Here is a 26,034-nt window from a genome sequence, read left to right on the forward strand (position 1 = left end):
AGTTTCAACTGACTTATAACTGAACAGTTGTAACTGTCAGTTTAAACTGCACGTGTGTGGCCGGCCTAAGAAAAGTGCTCTGGGCGTACGATGGATTTAATAGTCTTTAGATGGTTTGTCGGATGTTCCTCCGAGGATTTTTGCCCCTAGATTTGTGGCGTGGACAGGTCCGACGCAGGCTTGAGGGTGTAACGGTCGAAAAGCGTCGATGTCCCACCCAAAGCTACCTTGTTGGCTTGCTCGTTGACGGTAATGCCAGCATGTGATGGCCCCCGACAAAAAAGGAATAAATAGATAAATAAACACATGAGGTGCACAAGAATAAATAAAAATGTAGCTAGTAAGATAAAATGGGAGGAAATTTGGAGGAGTCATGAATATATTTCGTGGATCAGTGGGTGGCGGAAATGCTGGGGAGGGGGAACAGACTCAAGGGTGCTTCGTGAGTAAAATATAACTAAGAACAATGAGGAAAGAGAAGTAGAAGGTTAGGTTTGTAGGTAAGTAGGTAGATCGGTAGGGATGTAGGTAGGTAGGGCGTAGAGTGGGAGGTAGGAAGGTAGGTAGGTAGGGCAACAGGTAGAGTAGGAGGTAGAGCGGGAGGTAGGGGGAGGTAGAGCGAATGGTAGAGAGGCAGGGCGAAAGGTAGGGAGGTAGGGCTTGAGGTAGGGGTTGGGAGGTAGGATAGGTGGTGAGGAGGGTGGTAGAGAAGGCAGGGAGGGAGAGAAAAAAGGGGAGAGGGGAGGATTGAGGGAGGGAGGGAAAGTAATTTTGCTGTAATTGAGGATTCACCCCCCCCCAAAAAAAAAAGCTCCAAATTGTTTACCAGTGATTTTCATAAGTATCAAGTGTGCTTAATAAAATATACAAATCTTAATACATTCTGAATCCTGGAAATGGTTCATTTATAAGATGGCTTCCAAGATGGCCATCAAATCACTGAAATGTCCATTATATCTTCATTATATACCCGAGTGACTAGACCAATACACCATTAAGAGGAAGAAAAAAATATATATATATACATATATATATACACATATATATATACATATATGTATATATAATGCTTTAGCACAAGTCCGGACAGTTTCCGAGTTTCCCCACTATGTGTGAAGTTGTATAGCATCCAGTACAAAAGATTACAAAAGAGCATGCAGACAGGAGACCTTTTGGTCCATAACTAGGTCCGATGCGAAAAAAAATATAATGATAAATAAAATTATAATATAATAAAAACTTAAATAAATAAATAGGTAAAGTTAAAAATAAATAAACAGGTATAGATGATAAATTGACAGATAACCAATAACAAATGATATATAATCAAGCAAATGATAATAAACAAATAAAAACAAATAAACAAATAATATAAAATACTTTAAATGGCAGGCATTACGGCATCTTGCATAGGTGTTTATCTAAATGAATCTTAAGCTTCGAACTGAACTACATTGCACTGCCTCTACAGGAAGTTTGTTCCATTTAATAACTACACGGTTGGCGAAGTTGTTTCTACCCACTTCCAAATCAAATATATTTCCTGACAGTTTGAGACCATTATTTCTTGTCGGATTTTCATTCAGTGTGAAAATTTTGTCACTTTTGATGTTGTCAATTCCCTTAAGAATCTTAAAGACCTGTATCAAGTCGCCTCTGAATCTACAAGTTTTTGGGGAAAACAGATTCATATGTTTTAATCGATTTTCGTGTGATTTTTTTTTTAATATTTTGAATCATTTTGTCGCTCGCCGTTGTACTTTTTCCAATCTGTCAATGTCTAAATTCAATAAAGATTCGGTGACCATACGGAAACAGCATATTCCAAACGTGGACGAACTAACGATTTACATAGCTTGTTAGTGAGAGATGGACTTTTGAAGTCAAAAGATCGCGCAATCAGTCCTAGAATCTTACTTGCTTTCTCAGAGGCTGAAATACAGTAACGATGATATTCGAGACATGAGTCTGGGAAGTTCTTCTTTTGTCTTCTGCTGGACAGATTGATCTGTTTTTCACAACTGCCTCTGTTCAGTCTCGGCGTTGTTCGCAAGTCGTGTAAGCGAGGTCACTCATATCCTGTGAGGTCACTGATATCCTGTCGTTGAACTCCAATGTGATGTGTCTTGGGACATTTTCCACAACAAGATTATTTCTTCAGTCAAACGGCCGTTCAAACCATTTCAGGTAAATATAACAACGGAGATATGTAAATCATACCTCAACAGACTCGACTTCAGAAATATATGAAGGAAACAGGTGGCTGCATAGGTAGTGAAATATGCCAACAACTCGACAAAGTCATGCCCAACAATGCCAAACTTGATTTTTGCCAAGAAATTACTCAAATGGTTTCAATTTTGTCTAATCATACGAGTGTGCAAAATTTCTAAACGCTTGCCACATTAAGTTAATAGCTAATTCCATGAGAATTTCGGAAAAAATGTAGTTAAACAAATCTAAAATTTGTAAAGGCGACACTTTTGTATATTTTCCTTTAACTATCACGATATTAGGCACACACTCGCTCAGAGATTTACAAAAATGGAAACATTTTCTACTTTTTCCAAGGACTCAACCCCCCCCCCTTCCGAGTCTGCAGAGAGGGGGTGGTAGGGAGAGAGAGAGAGAGAGAGAGAGAGAGAGAGAGAGAGAGAGAGAGAGAGAGAGAGAGAGAGAGAGAGAGAGAGAGAGAGAGAGAGAGAGAGAGGGGAGAGAGGGAGAGGGGAGAGGGGAGAGAGAGGGAGAGAGAGGGATACAGGAGAGAGGGGGGAGACAGGAGAGAGAGAGAGAGGGAGACAGGAAAGAAAGAGAGAGAGAGAGAGAGAGAGAGAGAGAGAGAGAGAGAGAGAGAGAGAGAGAGAGAGAGAGAGAGAGAGAGAGAGGGGGGGGAACGACAAAGAGAGGGGAGGGAGGGAGAGGGAGAGGGAGAGAGAGAGAGAGAGGGGGAGGAGACAGGAGGGAGAGAGAGAGAGAGAGAGAGAGAGAGAGAGAGAGAGAGAGAGAGAGAGAGAGAGAGAGAGAGGAAGAGAGAGAGAGAGGGAGAGAGAGAGAGAGGGAGAGAGAGGGAGAGAGGGAGACAGAGAGAGAGAGAGAGAGAGAGAGATTAAGACATACAAAGACAGAGAAAAACAGAGAAAGGGAAAAAGAGATGGAAGAGAGTGATTAAGACATACAAAGACACAGAGAAAGGGGAAAAAGAAGAGAGAGAGAGAGAGAGAGAGAGAGAGAGAGAGAGAGAGAGAGAGAGAGAGAGAGAGAGAGAGAGAGAGAGAGAGAGAGAGAGAGAGAGAGAGAGAGAGAGAGAGAGAGAGAGAGAGAGAGAGAGAGAGAGAGAGAGAGAGAGAGAGAGAGAGGAATCTGTACCTCACTTCGGTCCTCTCAGAATGGTTCCTCCACTGCTCCCTGATGAACAGTCACTTTCTGAATATGCATGTACATATATATGTATGTATGTATGTATGCATGCATGAATGTATGTACGTACGAGTATGTATCCATGCATGTAAAGAATGTGGGGTGGACGAGTGCAGTTGTGGGAAGGAAAGGAAAGAGATGGAAGAGGAAGGGAACAGGACGGACGGGAAGGGAATAGGATGGACGTGAAGGAAAACTATAGGAAGGAAAGCAATAGGAAAGACATAAGAAGGGCAGGAAGGGGAGGAAAGGCAGGGAAGGGGAAGGAAGTTGTTGAAGGTGGAGGTACTTAAGAGTAGAGGAAAAAAAAAAGGGGGGGGGAAAGAAAATGAGGAAAATGGGATGGAAGTCAGATTATGTGAATGATGGAAGTATGCGGTACAATGGGAATAGACAAGAAGGAAAGAGCTGGGAATGGGAGAAGAGGGGCGGTTGAGGTCAACCTCATCAATACAGAAGACCCTCCCTCTCTCCCTCCCTTAGGTATATACGAAGGAATTCCCTGAAGGGACGTGCCTGCATTTCGATGTCCACATGCAGCCGCTTACCCAACCGCGAAGGGCCCCGATCGAGGTCGATCAAGGCCGAGGTCGGGAGGAACGAGTCTTTGGAAGACCCCTGCATAGGCAGTCTCATGTCTTGGACTGCGTATAGCCCTGTGGGACAGACGTCGGAGAGGATATTCTCCCGACGCCCGTCTATCTTTACTCCAACTGCTAATGACCCTACTTTGGTATAACCACATCAACTTAAATCATTTTTCTATTACTTTTTTCACACAAGGAGAGCTGACAACTTGTAGCAAGTTCCATCCTCCTCAGTACAATCGGTAAGGTGGAAACAGCTTTACACTCTCATAACATGGGCAGCAGTCCAATGTTCCTTTCCGGAGACATCCACATATCACGAGTTCCAGGCAGAAGAAACTCGAGGTAACAATGGACTGAAGGAATTCCACACACTCATGTCACACCCCCCTTCCCGCCACCTTCCTTATCCTCAAAATCTCACCCATCCACCTGAAGGAGGAGGAAACCCCAGGGTCCTTACCTTGGCGTGAGAGCGACGTTGGCCTCGCAGGCCTTGGGCGGCGCGCGAGGTTCTTCGGGTCCCGCACTGAGCCCGACCATAAGGGGCGAGGGGGCGCGCGGGCCCCTTCTGCTGGAGGCACGGCGGATGAAGCGTCACGAAGCCACACACAGGCACCCGTCGCCCCAAGAGGCCGTGCCCTGCGCCAAACCTTCCCTTCAGTCTGTGTATATATATACTATTTTTCTTTCTTTTCCCCTTTTTTCTTTTTTCAGGGGTCGCACACGGAAAGGGCAGTTACTACTTCTTCACCACCTCCTCCCCGCCGCGGGGGGACCGTTCTCCCGCACGGCACGATGGCGAAGGCGCAGACGCAGGCGACGACTGAAGCGGCAAAGGAAGCTATGGCGACGATCAGGAGAACTCGAGTCCTTGAGTACGTGGGCGTCCAAGAGTTCCCACAGGTGGTGGCATGTCTCGTCACGTGGAGGAGCCCTCTCTGGGGTCAGTCCTCGAACGTAATCACACGCGCACACACACCTTCCGATGTCCACCTTGACGACGTAACACTTTCCTGCAGGGAACACTTCGGTAATGATGACCCTTATCTAAACGAAGACACTGACGGGAAAGGGGCGTCCTCAACGTGTCTGGGACGACTCGAACGGTTTAGTAGTTTTAGCTACAACACGGAGGCACCTTTCCAATGCACTACTGAGGTTTGATACAGAAAAAAAATATGAACACACTAACAGCTCTATGAAACAAAAACATTTGGCAGACATTGCAGCACACTGCTTAGGCGTTTGCCCGAGCCAACTGAATCTTTAAAACTTTGATTTGTCCTACATTTCCATCGCCTGTACCACAAGCTACAAGACTTCAGCAGTCTCGGGACTGCATAAGTTCAGAATTTCCTCGACTGACCCCTTCTTCTTCTTCAGCCCAATTGCATTCCGGAGCACACCAGACGACTATTAGCGAGAGTTCGTGATCCCTGGCGCGAGTTCGCGGCCCCTGGTGGGAGTTCGGCCTTGCCGCTGAAACCTTGGAACTCGCCCCCCCCTTTTCCGCGCCGGGTGGCACTTTCCCTTGAGTTCTGGTTGTCGCCAAGCTATTCTAATCATCCCTGCGGCACTAATTCCTCCAGTGCCACGTGGCTCTAACTCCTTGTTGTACCTGCTCGAATAAGAAGCGGTTACGACCTAGACATTGAGGTAGAAAGACATCACTGTGCAGCACCTCTGCTCCCCTTTCGCTACTGAGGTAGGAGCTTTAACGGAAACGAATAAAACGTCTTCTTGGCGGAAGGAAGAATAAAATTATAAGCGCCACCCGATACAGAGGCTCATAGTGCAAGGGTACGGTGGTTCCTTGCACATTCTCTCAAATCCTTCCACGTGTTCGCATTCGGGAGAAGGAAAGAGACAACGCCCTGAAGCGGCGTGGGACGGAAAACACATTGAGGAGAGACGTATGTGAAACACACACACATTTTGTTATTTTGTGACGGCAGAGCTGCAATCATTCTGATGACTATTTCTTGCTTATGTGGCTTTTCCTTATTGGATCTCCTGCTTCGGGTTGGAGAGAGAGAGAGAGAGAGAGAGAGAGAGAGAGAGAGAGAGAGAGAGAGAGAGAGAGAGAGAGAGAGAGAGAGAGAGAGAGAGAGAGAGAGAGAGAGAATTAAGAATGGGACTTCGTATAATATTAACCAACGAATCAAAATCCAATTGTGTGGATTCGAACTCAGGATCTTCGGGAAACGGGACGAGCATATGAGTACATACTCAACACTGCAACTTCACAATTCCTGCGTGATGTAATCATTCTCCTTCCCGACTCTCCTCCTCGTCTTGGGAGCAACCTTCGTTTGGGGAGTTATCAGTCTTCATCTAATTAACGCTCGCGCGTGCACACACACACACACCACACATACACACCATGATGACACGAGTTCGAGCCGCGCTCCTGCCTTCATAAGCTTTTACTGATACAAACCGTTACTCCCCGTTATTCGGACCAAATATGAACTCTGAGCTCTCATCCGGTAAGGTGATAGCTGTCGATCACGAATCCAACGTGATCGAAAACCAAGGTGACGAGCACGCAAGCACACACACACACACGCACACACACACACACACAAAGTTTAATCCCCTCAAAACGGTGTCCTACTTTAAAGAGTTAAAATCCTCCAACGTCAAACTTTTTGTTTAATTGCAGGGGACGGATTTGGAGCAAAACAAGTCTCCTCGTGTTGTCGTCCCGAACTTGGTTCTCCACTGAATAATATCGTCTGGCTTTAAAGCCCGGGAATACATCCGCCGGTCTGATGTCGACATTCTCAGACAGCATTTTCCATTCCTCCTCTCCGCTCCATATTGCCGTTAATTCATCCCCTTTATCCATAATTACTATACACGTCAGCGTCCCTTCCTCAGCTTGCCCGGACCGCTCATGGGTTTCCTAAATCTCCTGAGTTTCATCCCAGATCCGTCTCGCACCATCATATATTAATTCAAAATTTATAAATAATAAAAAATAAGCAAATAACTAAATATAAAAATAATAATAATTAAATAAGCTGAGCCACTTTCCGGGCCGAGCCCGGTTCTGTTATGGGTTGGGGACTGTGCGACCTCAGCTGCAACCTCACGACCCGGATCCGGGAGCCGCAAAAAAGGCCGCTCCGGCGCCGGTTCTCGAAGGCCGTAGGTGGCCGCCGCCAACTGGCCGAGAGAGCGGACGGTGCGAGACTGGGGCCTTCCGGGGAGTCTGGGAACTATTTTGGAACAAGTGTACGGGAGAGTTCCGGAAATGTTGGAGGGGGGTATCCGGAATTCTTATGGGCCTGGTGGCTTAAATACAGCAGTGGAATGTTTAGCGCATTATTTTTTTCTTCTGGAAACTCAAATATGTGTGCCTTGACAAGCCCGGAACTGCTACAGGCGAGGGTTACCCGGATCCGGGGACCACAAAAGTACATACAATGTAACCATTCATCAAACTAATAATGTCCAGTGGCCGCTGTAAGGGGAAAATAGCCATTGGCATATGTATGTATATGTATATATATATATATATATATATATATATATAATATATATATATATATATATATATATATATATATATATGTATGTATGTATGTGTGTGTCTACAATGCCAAACTTATTTCATCAAGAGGACGGTGGACCCTGAACAATGCGAAGCCCAAGTCGATCGAGAGCCTGTTTCGTCCCAAGTTCTCCAACTGAACAGAGTCGTTCTGGTCCAGTTTCGAAATTGTTCCGGGGAAGAAAATGACGATGTAAAAATATGTCATAGATCCCCTGGGGAGATCTAAACAACTTCCGGAGGGGTGGGGGTGGGTGGGGGATTGCCGAAGTTCTTCCAGTAAAAGTCCTGGAAGTACCCATGCAGATTCATGAAGGTGACCATGACATGGAATACATGGCCACATAAAGTAACAAGAAAATAATTAGTTAGGTTAGATTGGGTTAAATTGGGTTGGATTAGGCTGGGTTACGCTAGGCTGGGTTTGGTTTGTGTAAATCAGAATTTTGTCAATCTTTTTCTTCATGGATTCCTGGAATAGAAGGTCAGGGTCCTTCAGGGTCCTTGAGGGTTAACCACACCACGGGGTCTTGCAGGGTTTTACGAGAGGGGCGGGGACGACTGAAGGGTGGGAGGGACGGGGAGTTGGGAGGAGGAAGGGAGAGGAGGAGGAAGACGAGAAGGAAGGGGTATAGAGGGGGAGAGGAGTGGAAGGGAAGAGGTGGAGGGGAGGAACAGAGAGACAGGAGCAAAAGGAACGGGAAGTGGTGGGAAATAAAAGAGTACAGGTCGGCAGGGGAGTGGAGGGGAGAGAAGGGAAGGAAAGGGATGGGAAGGGAAGGGAAGCTATGGGAAGGGATGGGAAGGGAAATGGAAGGGCTGCAGGAAAGTGAGGAAGAAGGTATGGGGAAAGGGCGAAGAGAATGATGAGGGCAGACTGAAGATGGGGTGAGAGAGGTGAGGAGGGGAGAAGGCAGCAAGGAAGGTAAATAGCGTGTGAAGTGGGAAGGGAAGCTGGAAGTGAGGGGAGAACGAGGGAAAGGATAAGACTGGAGACTCGGAGATGGAAACAAGAGACAGAAGAGGGATATGGGAGGAGACAGATGATGGAAGGCGATAAGGGAGATAGGGAAGGGTAGGGAGCGGAGATCTGGGAGATGGGCGGGTAAAGGAAAGGAAAGGGAAGGATGAAGAGGTTTGGAGACGGGAGGAGAAAGATGAGGGGGCAGGACTCGCAGTAATGGTTATAAACTGGACAAATTTAGATTTAAAAAAGGAAATAGGCAAGAATTGGTTTACTAATAGGGTGGTCGACGAATGGAATAGACTTAGTAACCATGTAGTAAGCGCTGAAACTATCAGGTGGTGATGGATACGGAGCTGCCTAGTGTAGGCCTTATGGTCTCTTGCAGTCTCCTTCATTCTTGTGTTCTTATGTGAGGGGACGAGATGGGATGGGACGGGATGGGAGGAAAGGAGTGTTCTACGGCCGGACTCGACATGTGGGGCAGGGACGCGCGCGCTCCCCACACCACTGAGGGCCAAGGAAACCGACTGTTGAAGAGAGAAGCGGGAAGGGTGAGGGAGGGAGGGAGGGAGGGCAAGGAGAGAGGCGAGCAGGATGGGGAGTATGGTAACCCTCACCTTCTCCTCCCCACCTGCTCTCAACCCATTAAAGACAGCCAGGGCGATAAAAGGGGCTAATTTGCGAGCATCAGAACAAAGCTGGTGTTTACACGCTGGGTGGCCATCACCGCACGCGGGCGTGAGGACGGGAAACGAAAATTCGCCGTCCGACATTCTCCCCCGAGCTCGTCCCGAAGCGTTCATTCATTCAACAAGCATTGCCAATCGTGGGCTGGTCTGGTTCATCACGCGCTGCTATCCGTAGACTTGGCTAGACGCAGCGCAGCTCAAGCACTACCACCTCCCCGCTTCACCTCCACAACCGCACCCGCAGCAGCCCAAGTGGACTCCAGTCCGGTGGAACGAAGAAGTATTATGCTAATTGAACGACGACGACGACCTGTGAACACAGATGGCGCCCATAAAAAAAAATGCACGCGCTAGGCAGAGAAAGAGAGGGAGAGAGAGAGAGAGAGAGAGAGAGAGAGAGAGAGAGAGAGAGAGAGAGAGAGAGAGAGAGAGGGAGAGAGAGAGAGAGAGAGAGAGGGAGAGAGAGAGTGTGTGAGAGAGAGAGAGTGAGAAAGGGAGAGAGAGAGGGAGAGAGAGAGAGAGTGTGTGAGAGAGAGTGTGAGAGAGAGCGTGAGAGAGTGTGAGAGAGAGAGAGAGAGAGAGAGAGAGAGAGAGAGAGAGAGAGAGAGAGAGAGAGAGAGAGAGAGAGAGAGAGAGAGAGAGTGAGAGAGAGAGGGGGGAGCGTGTTTGTGCGTGTGTTTATTTAACTGTATCTAATTACACTATACAGGAAAGGTGCAACTCTGGTGGGAGCCTGCCTCTTACTCTCCAATTATCATACCTTACCTAGTTTGCGCGCGCGCGCGCGCGTGTGTGTGTGTGTGTGTGTGTGCGTGTGTGCGCGCGCGCGCGTGTGTGTGTGTGTGTGTGTGTGTGTGTGTGTGTGTGTGTGTGTGTGTGTGTGTGTGTGTGTGTGTGTGTGTGTGTGTGTGTGTGTGTGTGTGTGTGTGTCTGTATAGCCAATCCAGATGATGACCCCGTCGTTCCTTCCCCCGGAGTCCTCCTACTGACTGACCTAAAGATTAAAGAAGGCCTCTCAAGTTCAGGAAGACGCCCCCCTTCCGTTTCGGTTGGCACAGTTTGCTTTGGTCCTGGCTGCTGTCGCCAACCAAGCGATTTCATTCATCTCCGTGGCACTCCCTGACCCCCTAGTGCAAGTGGGTTCGAGTCCATTCTGATTAGACCCTTCCATGGCCCAATTCCTTTTAAAAGGTTATCTATCTTCCTCACCTCCGTAACCATTTCCCCCCCACCCATCCCTCCATGGCAGCGAAAGGGTTTGTTTTTATGAAAGACGTTCCCCCCCACCACCTCCCCACTCCGTCAGCATGGGAACGTACAGTCTATGACTGAAGTCCTGCACCCTGTTCTCAAGGTCACCTTTGCCCTATATGCTCCGGCCTCCAGATGTAAGATGTCGCATGTAGTTACTAGAGTAGAACGCAGGTCTCAACGGTACACACACACACACACACACACACACACACACACACACACACACACACACACACACACACACACGCATAAACGACGTTTGATAATAAAGCGATAATCTTTAACAGAATTTACCATGCATTACTGCATTTGTATAAAATACAAAATATATAATTTAGAAATAAAGATAAAGAAATAATAACACCATCCCCTTCCGTATATTGTGGCACTTTTCATCTTATCCCTACTGCCACCAGGCCATTTCAATCAGCTGTATGTGACCTTCGCCCAACTCCAAAGCATCGGGATTAAACATTCATGAACACGTCATAAAATGAAGAAAACTAAAAATGGGTTATTAACGACGTCTGACCGCAACCGCACATTAATGTGTGTGCACATATATATACATGTGTGTGTGTGTATGTATGTTATATTATATATATATATATATATGTTATATATATTATATATATATATATATATATATATATATATATATATATACTGTATATATCCTGGTTAAATCCACACACATTGTATTCAGTCAAAGACTGATTAAACCCGAGGGGTAGCATAGGGGTGGGGGTGGGGTGGGGGGTTATCGATCGGGAGCTCTTGTCCCTCCTACCATGTTACACCCCTCTGATGAATATAATCGCTCGCCCTTAGGACACACCCTCAGCGCGTTCACGGGATTAATGTACTACCATACCAACGAGAAAGTGAGTTTGTGTGTGTGTGTGTGTGTGTGTGTGTGTGTGTGTGTGTGTGTGTGTGTGTGTGTGTGTGTGTGTGTGTGTGTGTGTGTGTGTGTGTGTGTGTGTGTGTGTGTGTGTGTGTGTGTGTGTGTGTGTGTGTGTGTGGGAGGCAATAATTAGAGGGAGGTGGTGGTGATATGAGAGAGAGAGAGAGAGAGAGAGAGAGAGAGAGAGAGAGAGAGAGAGAGAGAGAGAGAGAGAGAGAGAGAGAGAGAGAGAGAGAGAGGGGGGGGGGAGGGGGAAGACAGAAGGGGTGGGGTTCATGTTGCCCACTGCGCGATGCCTTTGGAAGAAGGCTCACCTTTGCTTCGGCCAACTCCTGGTACAAAAATATAAAACTTGGGCTTAGTTAAGTCTTTCTGTGATTGTGCACATGGTTCCCTGTTGAACGCCTGCCGATTACTCTCAGTTGATCCAACCCAACTCCAGCCCCCGCCGCCCCCACGGTCTGAACTCAGGTCAAAGTTGGTCACTGATCGCGACCCCGGTCCGGCCTGAACCCCACCTCAGAGGATCCGACCTTTTCCACCACAAAATCGACGTCGAGTCCGATTGGCCATTTCTGGTTCAAAATCGACGACGGACGCTTTCATTCAGCTCTGTTGACCGAGTGGGGGCCAAATGCAACCCCGTGCGGCGGCGACGACTAACGGCCAAAGAGTCTGCATGCCTCTATGGCCCCAACAATCAATTCGTATATTTACCCCAACATTCGGATGGTGAATCTATTCCAGCGTTTCTCAACCAGGGTTCCCCGGAACCCTAAGGTTCCGCAAAAGGTCCCTAAGGGTTCCGTGAGAACAAGTGAGATAAGCTAATGCACTTTTGATTTTTTATTTAATTTCATATACGTATTATGATTAAACACGCACGACATATTCTTGGTTATTGTAATAATGTAAAATAGACATCATCCTATTTAACCTATTATTATGATGAAAATAAAATGAGAAGGATATGATATATGTTTTCTTTTCTTTTCTTTTTTTTAGGGCAGGGGTTCCTTGAGACATGCAATTTATTTTAAGGTTACGCAAGGGTAAAAAGGTTGAGAAACGCTGGTCTATTCTGTTGTTGTTAAACCTGACAGAGATTATGTAGTCTTACTCAAGCAAGCTGCCACCATTCGGCAGAAGAAAAAGCTGGATGGAAAAGGCGTTTAAAACAAACGATTATTATGTTACACGTGGATTCGCCTTTGTGACTGGATTTCTGCGACAGCAGCGTCGTAACCGTTCAGGTGATTTTCTTAATTCAATTTTATCCGCTCCCTGTTTGGGCTTCCTCTGCAGAAATTGCGTCATCCTCGTTGCCTTACCCCCAAGACAAAAAGAGCTAAAGGTACGTCTTAGATCATATTCGGATAAACGCGTTGTTTGTACGTTCGGTTAGAATTATCAGCCTTGTACTTTCCAGCTCGACACAAAACAGCCTCATCATTCAAAAACAAAGAATTAGTGATCTATGCAATCGTTTGACGATCATCAACGGGCCATGAGCGATCATCATTGAAAGATATTTTAATCGCACCGAGCAAAATGTACCTAAGCCCACTAACCATTGAACCACCACAACTCCCTCAGTATTTTGCGTAACATGTAGGTGTGTGCGTGCATACAAGCATGCCATCCGTGTTCTTATTTTGCGAAGACTAATGGTCCGAGTTTATATATGCCGTGCTCTCAGCGCTCCGCTCCGCAACGCAACCCATACCCCACTCTCCCTCCCTTTCCCTCCCCTCCCTCCCTTCCTCTCGGCTGTGGCGCGCGCGTTCAAGATAACGGCCCGGCCCGGCCCGGCCTGGCCTCAGCCGGGCTTTGACGAACAGGAGAAAGCTACGTTCGTGGACCCCAGCGGCGGAGACGAGATGGCGAATAAGTTACTTGGTTCCACGAGTCATGCAAATTCACTGAGCAAGCCGAGGAGGTGAAGGGCCCTCATATGGTCATTGTTGACGACCGACAATAACGATATAGCCAATGCTACTGCTGGACTCTCAATACTTAGGTTTCTCTATGTCTTTCTTGAGGCACCTGGCGGCAAGGTGACATGGTCAGTACCAGTAAAATATATTCAATTTTGTCAATATAAAACATTACATTGTGGGGACCAACGACCGGTGCCTGTCAAACTGTGGCCCTGCCTAGTTCTAACACCCATCAACACCCTTACCCTTATTTAGTGGTGCAGCCCCAAGGGGCTGACACTCTATCCACATATTAAATTCAAGATATCTACCAACTTTACATTTCCTCCACATTTTTCACCTGAGAGCTGACAACCGGCGACTGCTCACCCCCTCCTGCTACAAAAAGCTGAGATGACACAAAATACAGCATGGACAAGAGTCCAGCATTTCTTCCTTGCTATGATGTTAGGGCCTAGAAACCGTTGCCAGCTGTTCTAGGGCTCCGAGTTTCCAGCCAGTGAAACCTGAAGCAACAGTTATCACCATCATTATTGCAGACGGACCCCTTAACGAGCGAGTCGAACGTTGGTCACGTGTGACCTGTCCCAGTGACGTACACTATGGATTAAAATTTATTCTAACCTACGGCACAAGACTAATGAGGAACCCCAGTGAAGCGGTGGCACACTCTATAAGACTTTATTCTGGTTTACGCCATAAGTGAATTGTTCAATTGAGCGACCGAAGTTCCCCTTACATCTGCGTTTGCGACTTTGATCGCTCATACCCGGCTATTTCATTCAGTTGAGGGAAACCTCCATCAGCAGCGAAAAATTAAGTTAGATTTTGACAGACGCATTTCCTTCCGTACTTGGAGATATTTTTCCTTTTACTCTAGCGGCCGCCAGGATATTCTATTCACCTCTGTGGGATCCTGACATGGCTCGCTCGGTTCACCTTCCGTACCAAAAGGCAAGGAAACTTCGCTTCTGGCTGTTGCCACGCCACTTTATTCATTACCGTGTCACGCGTTCAACGAACGGAGGGGCTCTGAAGTGAGTGTGTATGTGTGTATGTGTGTGTGTGTGTGTGTGTGTGTGTGTGTGAGAGAGAGAGAGAGAGAGAGAGATAGGGAGAGGGGGGAGGGAGACCCAATCAATTCTTGTGACAATAATCACATTCAATGAGGAAAGACTCGAACCCGACACCATCCGGATGCGGGCGCCGAACACTCTACCGACTGTACCACCACACCTCCCCTTTATGGTACAATCGCAGCGCGGTGCCAACAGGACAAGGCAAGGAGGAGCCGCTCTTGTTTACGATTACCGAGGCAGTGGACTCTTGAGTCATCCACGGAAAGAAACCAACAGATCCCCTAAAGAAGTCTGAATTACGCTCCTGTCACGATATCACGTCATTTTCATTCAATGACCACCACCATTCTCAACCCCATAACACAGGTCTAATGGTCCCAACCTCATCCCAACCCCTTTGCAAGCATTATATCCACCACCTGGCGCACATTGGTTCAACTCGTTAGTGCAGCTACGGTCCAAATTCCATGTAAACATGGCGTCCGCCACGGAGAACTGTCTCTTGCTTCATAGAGGGAAGTACTCCATAGCTACCGTAAGCAGTGAACAGGAAATGCATCATAGACCCTATAATCAACACCAGGTTCCCTTCAGCTATGGCTGCTTCAACCCACTTCGCTACGGTAACGATTTCCTTTGCAGATTTCCCCCCCTCGTGATGACTGAAGGGGTGTCCTTCGGCCGAGGGCAGAAGCGGGCGGGCGGGCGTGCGTGGGCGTGCAAAGCCTGGCACGCTAATTATTATTATTATTATTTTTCGGCAAGCAAAACCCAGAGCGTACCTTAAAAATAAATCAAAAAATAAATCTCCAACTTCTTTTGTATGACCACTGGTAACGGCATGCTGCGGTGGAGTGGGGCCTTTATAGGAGGAGGAGGAGGGGCCCATACTCCTACGTAGGCCTATAATTTCACTCCGTTGGCACGCGAGGAAGTTTTGATAAAAAATTTGGCTGAATTTGGCACCCGCACCTTTTTAAATACGCTACCCCCCCCCCCCCCGGGGCCCTGGTCAGTTTCGACCAGCCGGAATCTCGTTCAATCCCAATCAAGGACAGCAAGGCACGTCCGGTCATAAAATCAATATAAATAAATAAATAAATAAATAATAATAATAATAATAATAATAATAATAATAGTAGTAGTAATGACAATAATAATAACAATTAAATAAAAGTATACTTTTTTGCTATTATATCAAATTAATTATACTGGAAGAAATATGAAAAGAAAAACCCATTTTCAAAATTTCCTTGCACGTTTATATCATTTTCCCCTTAGTTGTGGCCGAAGCTGAAATGACCTAAGATAATTCTATTCAAATTAATATAACTTAACATAACCTTGTCTAAATGTGTCAGATTCAACCAACGCCCAAACGATTTCCCAATTAAATGACCCTCCGTCCACTCTGACACTTTGTTCGCAGGAACGAAGGTAATTTAGGTTTTCTGCCTTCCATTCTCATTTTTTGATGGTCTCATCCCGCTAAAAGAGAGAGGGAGAGAGAGAGAGAGAGAGAGAGAGAGAGAGAGAGAGAGAGAGAGAGAGAGATGGAGAAGAAGGAGAGAGATAGATGAAGGCAGGAAGTGAGGGAGAATGAGATTGAGAGGGAGAGAGAGAGAGAGAGAGAAAGGGGGGGCGATGGAGAGAGGTAGTGAGAGAGGAAGAGAGGGTGGGAGGAAGGGAGGAGAGCGATAGACCTAGGGGAGAGAGGGAGGGAGAGAGAGAGAGGTAGTGCGAGAGGGAGGAAAAGACGGAGGAAGTGAGGGAGGAAGTGGGAGAGAGAGAGAGAGAGAGAGAGAGAGAGAGAGAGAGAGAGAGAGAGAGAGAGAGAGAGAGAGAGAGAGAGAGAGAGAGAGAGAGAGACTGGTCACCTGAAGAATCGTCACCCCATGAGATCCCACCTGAAGAATGGTCACCCCAGTACGCCGAATATCAACAGTGGAATAAAGATTAGGCTAGGTTAGGTTGAATGAGGGTTATGCTTATTGTCATCAACTTATACAACCGAAGAATCGTAAACCCAGGATGGCTCACATGAAGAATTGTCACCCTGTCCAAGTCTGGGGGTGACGATTCTTCATGTGATACCGAGAGAGAGACGGAGAGAGAGAGGTAGTGAGAGAGGGAGGAAGAGAAGGAGGGAGGAAGAGGAAGAGAAGGAGGGAGGAAGAGAGTGAGGGAGAGCGAGAGATCTGGGGAGGGAGGGGGGAGGGAGGGAGAGAGAGAGGGAGGGAGGTAGAGAGGGAGAGGGAGGGAGGTAGAGAGGGAGAGCGAGGGAGGTAGAGAGGGAGAGGGAGGGAGGTAGAGAGGGAGAGCGAGAGAGGGAGGAAGGGAAAGAGGGAAAGAGGGAGGGAGGAAGAGGGAGAGAGGAAGAGAGAGAGAGAGAGAGAGGGGGGGGTTGAGAGGTGAGGCAGAGGGAGGAGAGAGAGGGGGTGATATATATATATATATATATATATATATATATATATATATAGAGAGAGAGAGAGAGAGAGAGAGAGAGAGAGAGAGAGAGAGAGAGAGAGAGAGAGAGAGAGAGAGAGAAATTTTCTGACATGACGTCCGGTCGTCAGACCCAATAGTACGAAATCAAAGACAGGGTTTTGTGACGTCATGACGTCCGGTCGTCAGACCCAATAGTACGAAATCAAAGACGGAGGGTTTTGTAACGTCATGTTAGTTCGGGCGATATATGTAACCCCAAATAGGAATTTCCTACGCAGCGTGTTCCAGTATTAGAGGTACTAACATTTTCACTGCTCATGAAGTTTTACACTTTCATTCTAGCTGCCGCCGGGCGATTTTATTCAGATGAGAAGGGGAAACTTCCTATCCACTCTCCCCTACGTCCTTGAAAGTTTCAAGTCTCGATGATATACCCTAACATAAAAATATCTTTATTTATGACTCTCTCTTGCATACGCTGATTTAGATTTAAAAAAAAAAAATCGCGTTTCGCAAGACCATATACAATATGTGTGTGTGTATGATGCAATATGGTCTTGGATCACGTGCTGGGCTCGTGATCGACAGCTATTTCACTCCCGGAAGAGAGCTCAGAGCTCATATATGACCGATCTATGGGTAATGCTGTGACCTTACACGCACAAACAACCCCGAACTCCCCGCCCACGAGAGTTGGAGTAACGACTCGCAGCGCAGTGATACTGAAATTATTTCAGCCCTGGACGGAATTCGAACCCGGACCACCGTAGTAGCAGGCATGAACTCTACCAATGCACCACTTGTGTGTGCGCGCGCATATATTATATATATATATATATATATATATATATATATATACACACACATATGATACAACCTCAAACACAAGAGAGATTTGGTTAAGAAACGATGATGCAGCGGTATCAGATGATGACACCTGCATATTGACTCGTAATCAGGAAAAATGGGCAAGATTAGAATTCTTTCTCAACAGGTCCCCAACACCAGACGTTTGTACCATTCCACATTTGATTTACTGTCAATTATCACCGTTGCACACACATGGAATGTATTAACAACAGTAACATAATGCAGCCGGAGAAAACATGAAGTCCTCCGAAATGCAGCGGAGAGGGGTGGAAAGTACCCGAAATTGGGAAAGGGACCTGATGGCAAAGAATCCCATTATTGCGAAAAGGCGTCGGGCGCCCGATGGTGACGTCATTTCGCAACGGTCGTGCTGATGATGTACGATAACGTGCATTCCGTGTCTGTTTTCTGTGCCTCGCGACTCGTCGTAAGATCTTGCTCCGGGCCGCTGGCAAAGAGCTTCCTTCCCATCGAGCACAACACGACGGAATGGGTTGTCGGCGTCGTCGCTTTCGGCAATTAATAAGGAACTGTGGGGGAAAACGATCAACAAAATCATCGTTGGGCATCGCTAGCGAGACCGTCACAGACTGCAGCACGACGTCGTCAGCAGGTAGCCCCCCCCCACACACACACAAACTTCACACGGGCGTTTTCGAGACTTAAATTTGAACCACAAATCTCCAATGACGCAACATCTGTTTTCGACACACTTGAACAGCTGTTTATCTCCCGCCTTTCCTATTGATCCGGACCCGCAACAGCACGTTGCAAGGCAACCATGTGCTTGGCTGCCAGCGAGGAGGAGGAGGAGGAGGAGGAGGAATAGGAGGAGGAGGAGGAGGAGGAGGAGGAGGAGGAGGAGGCCGATGGGTAGCGCATTCGGGTTGATGCTCTTAATACTAAAGGTTCGACGATCTGGTCAGGATGCTAACAATGTCACTAATCCGTATTTTTCATCCCTCACGCAGTCTTACCCACCCCACCCCCAAACACTCCTCATCTTTCTGACGCCCAATCCTTTATCTCTCCTGCCATCCCTCCCTTTCTCTCGCCCTTTCTCACGTTCCATCTCCACCTCACTTGCCCTTTGCCCCCCCCCCTCTCTCTCTCTCTTTCTCTCTCTCCATCCACAATTCTCTTGGTCTCCCTCTCTTTCCCTCGCCTCTGTCGCTCTCTCTTCCCCTTCCCTCTTTCCCTATCTACATCGCCCCTCTCGTTTGCACCCTTAGAAACAAAAAATAAAAATAAAAAATACACAAACAAGTAAATACATTTATAAATAAACAAATGTATAAAAGAGGACACATGACACCCAAGAAAGTGACCTATATGCATTCCACTTGGACGGTCTCCTGTGCCTCCAGGTCAAGTGGAAAAATAACAACATTAGGAGGGATCCTGTTGGTTCAACAACACAGCTGCCTGCAGCTGACAACACAACCCTCCCACTCTAGCCATTACCCTCTCATTAAACTCTAGCATCATTGTCACTGTATACTTGGCCTTGCCCTACGTGCGCACGCGCACACACACACACCTCGTGGCGATGTGGTTAGAGTTCTCTCCTGCCAATACGGCGGTCCGGGTTCGACTCCCGCAAAGGACTGAAATAATTTCAGTATCGCTGCGCTGCGGGGTGTTACTCCCCAACTCTCGTGGGCGGGAAGTCGGGTGTGTGTGTGCGTGTATGGTCACAGAATTACCCATGGGTCGGTCATACGAGCTCTGAGCTCTCATCCAGGAGGTTAATAACTGTCGATCATGAGTCCAACACGTGATCCAAGACCATGGTGAATGGTGGTGAATCACACACGCACACACACACGAGCGATGTTGGAATCACGAACCTGTATAGCATATTATGGTTTGATGGCATCTAGGCTCTTGACCCATGATGCTGGGCTCTATTGTACTATCAAGTCTAAGTTGGCAGCCTTTTGTTATGCCTACACTGGGACTAACACTTTTCATACTATGTAGTCACAATTGTTACAGTTTATACACTTTAAAGATGCACTACGACTCGCAGAGGAGGAGGAGGAGAAGGAAGAGGATGGTCCCCCCGACTCGCAAGAGGTTTGTACAGTCGCGACAAATGTTGGTGTACACTGGTCATGTCACTGGGGCAAATGGGATCACAAACAATAATACCCATTGGAGCTTTATCTGATGTATTCTGTCGCTTTGTTACAATTTCCCATACGAAATATTTACGAAAGCTTGTGATGATGCAAACTGAACAACTCAACGAGGTTCATCTCGTTTCGGGACTTAGATTCTGGCCAACGCCAAACGATCTGACTTTATCTGGAAAAAGAAAGCCTTGTCCCCCTTTCTCGGACTTTCTCAACACAAACACACTGTGGAGTGTCGTCATCTTAAACCCTTCGTGTGATGTGCCTGGGGCCACCTTTTCTCTAACCCTGGCAGCCGTCAGGCGATTTTATTCGCCTCCGCTGTACCCGATACCACGATGACCCCGTCCCGCTCCACCTGGAGGAACTTCTTTTCTTGCCTTCCACCTGCGTGGCACTAAAGGAGTTTCGTCTTCCACCTTCACAAGGGACCAGTGATGTATCACCTCAATGTCGGTCCTGGATATGGACGTCGGAAAGAATCAACGCCCCTCCACACATCCAACTGGAGGTGCAGCCCCGAGAGGTTGTCACTTGGTCACTGGACAGGACCCAAGATCTTTATCACAACTTTATTTCCCCCACTTTTTCACATGAGAGCTGGCAACCGGTGACAGCTCCCTTCCTCCTCCGACTAACCGGTGACACAGAAACACACCTAAGCCATCCTAAGTTTCTTCCCAGAGAGATCAATGAGCGAGTCTGAGGACTATAATTCCCAGCTATTGTGGGACTATGGATTTCGCGGCCAGTTATTTAAATCTCTATTCTCCAAGTGGTTAACAACGTGGGTATTTATCGTCCATTCGAACTTAAGGGCCACTTGACGGAGGCACAACCTCGACCTGTACTCAAAACCAGTGTGGCGAGAACCAACTTCCACATTTATCCATCACACCAACAAATCACCACCATTTTCTCCGCCAGTATCACCATCTCTGTCATCACTTTTTTTTTTTTCTTTTTTACACGGGGGAACAGCACTTCAAATATTTAGCTTTGGTTAACACTACCAGATTCCATTTCTGGGAACAGTCGGGCCTCAGGATGTTTGAAGTTGGATTTATCTCCGTCAACTTCTTTATACCCTGGAGGCGTAGTTTACTTGTCCTGGCGGCTTTTTTGGTGGCTTTGTTCAGCCCGGTTTTGGCACTTTTTTTTAAAGCTTTTTTATACGAAGATGGATACTGCCTTCCCACCACAGTATGGAGATATTTCACCACGTTTTCACCACACGAAAAAAATCCGCCATAACACGGAGGATATAAGACACAACTTCCGACACCGCCAGGGTTGTTCCGACACTTTCTACAACACTGGGAGAATCCGACACGGTAACCATACACAGCACTACGCGGGAATTCGACACACTTTGTGGCACAGCACTATGGGAACTAGCCACTTCCACGCCAAGAGTACGGAGACTGGCGCTGCTGCACAGCGACAGTTGCCACAGGAATCGTGTAGACAAGATCAATCTACATTTTCTACTGGAATAATGTACGCTTGTCTACAGTGGGTCCGCTACCCAAACAACCGGCAGCATTTTACACATGCACACACACATTCTCTGGACCATCTGCACACACACACATTTAACACAAGCTGATTGGTTGGGACTCATGAGTTGCAGAGAGAACATCGCTATGGGCGACCTTCCCCGTTACAAGCCCCGACAGACCGGGGGTTGGTTGGGGACGGGCCTGGTACAGAACCCCGGCGCCCACGAGTAATGTTGGTTTGTACCGCTTCCCGATATAAGGAACCACAGTAACACACGTCCGCTCACCACCGCTAACACACATGCACTGCCGAGAGCTTCTCTCTCAGACTCGGACTCCTCCCCAACTCTTACACCGCCTCCGCCTCCGCCAGCGAAGCAGCGAAGCAGCAGCAGCAGCAGCAGCAGCAGCCGCCGCCGCCGCCGCCGCCGCCTCCTCCTCCTCCTCCGCTGCCACAGCCCCGCAAGGTCGTGGGCTTCCTCGCTTGTTTTCTCTCTCCTTACCTCTCTCGCTCTCTCCCTCGCGGCTTCACCCGCCCACTCAAATTAATCGAGATAATAGGCACTGACCCTTCAAGGCGGCAATGAGTTTCGCCCAAACGAATAAAGTCGATGGGCGACATCCATGAAAATATTAGTCTCCCTTCAGCATCACTAATACTACAGTCCTCCCTTTCTCATCAAGTGCTCCCTATCCTCGCCCCTTCCTCACTCCTACCTCTCCCCACTCTCTTCCTCTCGCTCTCGACAATCTTTTCCAAGATAACGCTCTCAATTCCCTACATGTTCCCCTGCTTTCCACTACTCACACAACTCCTTCACACTCCTCCCATTCCTCCTCTTTCCCCTTCATTCTCTTGTGACCCTAAGTTCATCCTCTCTTTCCTCCTCCTCCTCCTTCTCCTCCTCCGTCATATAACTATGCCCCGCCCACTTCAATTCCTATACTGGAGTTATCCTCTCTTTCCTCCTCCTCCTCCTTCTCCTCCTCCGTCATATAACTATGCCCCGCCCACTTCAATTCCTATACTGGAGGAAGCGGCGGCGAGGAGGAGGAAGGTGAAAATACGTCCTCCACCTCCACCACCACCACCACCTCCTCCCCTCGAACTTGGGAAATTAGTCTTTATCTGTGAAGTTCCTTGTCCTCTCTCGAGTTCTCACCGTCGCCGCCGCTGACACCCGACCCCGTCTCCACTCGAGCTTGGAAAGAAGGATCTCCCCCAACTCCTTTCGCCCTTCGAGCTCATTAGGATCTGGCACCTTTAAGTACATTTTATTCAGCTTAAAGGAACCCTCAAGTCTTCTACTCCTCCCTCGCCGCCTTCACCGGGCAGATGGCACTCCTCCCGCCGAATGAAATCACATCACAAAAAAAAAGGACGGGGCTGCTCTTTGATATGGGACTACCTCGCGACCATAGACGAGACAGATACAGACAGAAAAACAAGACATAGATACAGACAGACAAGACAGATACAGACAGACAGATACAGACGACCAAAGCCGCATCAAAATTCGGCCTCTTCCTACATCTTCCTTTCTATCACGCCATTCTGTACCCTCCTCCTCCTCCTACCCTCCACACCATCACCTTCCTCTTTGCTTCCCGTTCTCAATGCTGACTACTTTAAGCTTCTATTGCCCCCATTAAACCTGTCCTTAGCAACATCTGTGTCTTCATCGAGGATAGAGGCGCTGGTTACCGCCGACATCGAAATATTAACACTCCAATCCTAACCCTCCACTTGCTAAATTCCACTCCACCTGCTAACCTCAAAGCGACCTTCTCCCGAGTCCATGTTTTGAGCCCTGTACCCTACTTCTCATCCTCCTCCATTCCTATTTTTAACATCCTTATTCATTCCCCATTCTCCACGCCATTCCTTACACTCCCCCCCAGCCACATCTGCTTCTCATTTTCCTTCTAAATCAACGCTGCACTTCTCCTCCTCCCTTCCTCTTCCTCCATAAGTCTCGAAAATGAGCCATAAGACATCTTTCCAAGAAACTGCCCATTGTGAGCTCACATCCTTCTTAGCCCCACCCCTTCGCTTCTTTGAGCCCCTCCCGTGCCAGAAGGCACTTCTCCTCTTCTGTCTGTTGCCCAGACTCTTCTATCCGTGACAACCCGCCAAGAGGTCACACACAGGCTACCTCGAGTCGCCTCTTCCAGACCAGAACTTATCCTCTTCAGACTACCGTGAGAACCCTGTAACAACAACAACAACTGGACTACAACAACCCACACCGCAATCCACAAAAAAACATTTCAAAACTAAATTTGACCATAAAATATATAAAGCTCACTATAGTGTTTGCGATTCGAATTTCCAAGCATGATCGCTGATATCGAGAAATCATATATGTTTAGCTAATACCTAATTACCCTCTAACCCTTTCATTACTGCCGACAACTTAGAATGTTAGACCAGATGGCTCACCTGCCTCTGACAAAATAAAAGACATCAGGCCTTAAATAGAGCGAAATGTTCAAAGTCCTGAGAGGAGGAGGGTCCAGGCAACAATTTATTGCAGGCTCCGTCATTATCTTGATTTGTGTCACGTGTGCCATTTCCCCTTTATCTTCGTTTCTACATAAGCTCCTTCCCCGCCCGTTCCTCTCAGCAACATCTTGCTTGTCCATCTATCATTCCACAAAGGATTACAAAGGCGAAGCATGCCGACAGGAGACCTTTTGGTCCATAACTAGGTCGGATGCGAAAAAAATATAGTCATAGAAAAAAATAAAATAAAATAAAAATTATAATAATATAAATAATAATAATAAAATAAATGCATAGGTAGTAAATAAGTAATAATAGGGCGGGTATATGTTCTTAGGTATGCGGGTGTTATAATGATATGGATGATGGAACTAAACATGATAATTCGTATCGTAAAATGGAAGCTATGGCGTTAACCAAAGGCACGTTCCACGAACTGCCCTACAGCGGTTCCGAAGTCCGGAGAAGAGACCCGTTGGGAAAGAAACCCATTCTTGCCCGAGGAGAGTTCTGGAAGAGACACAAGAGCATCGAAACTCGTTGCAGGAGGAGTGAAAGTCCACTGGGGGGAGGGGAGTTCTGAAACCCACAAACTGACGGACGCAGGCCGAGCGCGCTAACCACCACACAGCTTTCGAGACACAATTCCCTTCAATTGAAGCGCCAAAGGCCAACGACCACTAACAAGAGCTCGACTTCAAGAAGATGAAAAGTCGAGGAAGTCAACAAGCGGGGCAGGGGGGGGGGGACTTCTTCCCCCATCTCAACCAACTCGCTCTTCTTTTCTCTCTTGCCCCTCGCTCCCCTCCCCCCCTCTCTCTCTCTCCCTCTCTCCAAGGACTGGCGGCCATTAGCCCTGAACAATCGCGGTATTGTGGCACTGAGGGGCAACGCTCCACAGGCAGTAGCTTTTCTACTCACATTTAAAGAAGATATACATGTACCGGAACACACGCACACAACTACACACACACGTGTATATTATATATATATATATATATATATATATATATATACATATATATATATATATATATATACATACATATGCATATGTGTATACATATATATATATATATATATACATACATATGCATATATATACATATATATATATATACATACATACATATGCATATATATACATATATATATATATAAATAAATATATATATATACGTATTATATATATACACATATATATAAATACATACATATAGATATAAATACATACATATAGATATAAATACATACATATATATAAATACATACATATATATAAATACATATAATATATATATATATATATATATGTATATATATATATATATATATATATATATTGGAAGTAGGCCATTAATAATGCATGCGTTGTTAAAGTCATCAGCTGCGATAGCACATTATTCTTTTTATAGAATTTATTTTCTATGTTGCGCACCAATATGCTGTCGTCTGGATGATCTCTTAGTACTAAAGTCCATGGTGTTTTCCTCTGACGTCTTTCGGCCTTAACTGGCCATCTTTAAATATGCCTATGCATTTATTTTATTTACTATGTATAACTTTTTTACTTATCATTATTACAATTTTATTCAAATCCGACCTAGTTATGAACCAAAAAGTCTCTTGTCGGCATGCTCCGCCTTTGTAATCCTTTGTAATATATTACACACACACACACACACACACACACACACATACACACACACACACACACACAGTGGCTCGAAAGTTATCTTACCCAAACATTAATAAGTATTCAATAGCTTACTATAAAACATTGCTGGAATGAAAATAAATACGCTGATAATGTTTGGCTGAGGTAACCCTTGTTTGAGATAAAAATAACTTTTGGGCCACCCTGGATATCCACGTATATTTACATACACATGCAAACATACATGTACAAATAATCACTCTTATACAAATGCAATTATAATTTATATAAAAATATCAATGATCGCTGAGTCTAATCACTGTGTATACTCAAACGAAAATTGAGAGTGAATTTGGTGAAAATCAACAACACTTCAACTCCAATCAATACATACAACCATATATGAGGAGCCGCGTGCTGTAGGGGCTCAAGCGCCAAATTAGGAATTCCGAGTAATTAAGCGTTAAAGTATGGGTACATATTACGGACATTATTTACGCGTAAAAAT

The 26,034-nt window shown here is 46.6% G+C and overlaps 1 protein-coding gene across 19 annotated transcripts in view; it reads right to left on the minus strand.

Moving 5' to 3' along the window:
- LOC143040246 (tyrosine-protein kinase Src64B-like) overlaps window positions 1–26,034 on the minus strand; it is a 580,796-nt gene that overhangs the window by 226,033 nt on the left and 328,729 nt on the right. For 2 of the 19 annotated variants that reach the window (XM_076210999.1, XM_076210997.1), the window contains exons 1-2: window positions 21,608–21,641; window positions 4,468–5,160 (exon numbers count right to left, since the gene is read on the minus strand). The exons of 10 other annotated variants lie outside the window; for them this stretch is intronic. The gene's annotated coding sequence lies outside the window, so the exon portion shown is untranslated. Of the gene's footprint in view, window positions 1–4,467; window positions 5,161–21,607; window positions 21,681–26,034 lie in introns of those variants that run through there. 7 more of the 19 variants (XM_076211001.1, XM_076210984.1, XM_076210998.1 and 4 more) reach the window with 5 other exon arrangements.

The sequence above is a fragment of the Oratosquilla oratoria genome, chromosome 28 (assembly GCF_046742065.1).
Source record: "Oratosquilla oratoria isolate Oo_2021 chromosome 28, ASM4674206v1, whole genome shotgun sequence".
Taxonomy (NCBI): domain Eukaryota; kingdom Metazoa; phylum Arthropoda; class Malacostraca; order Stomatopoda; family Squillidae; genus Oratosquilla; species Oratosquilla oratoria.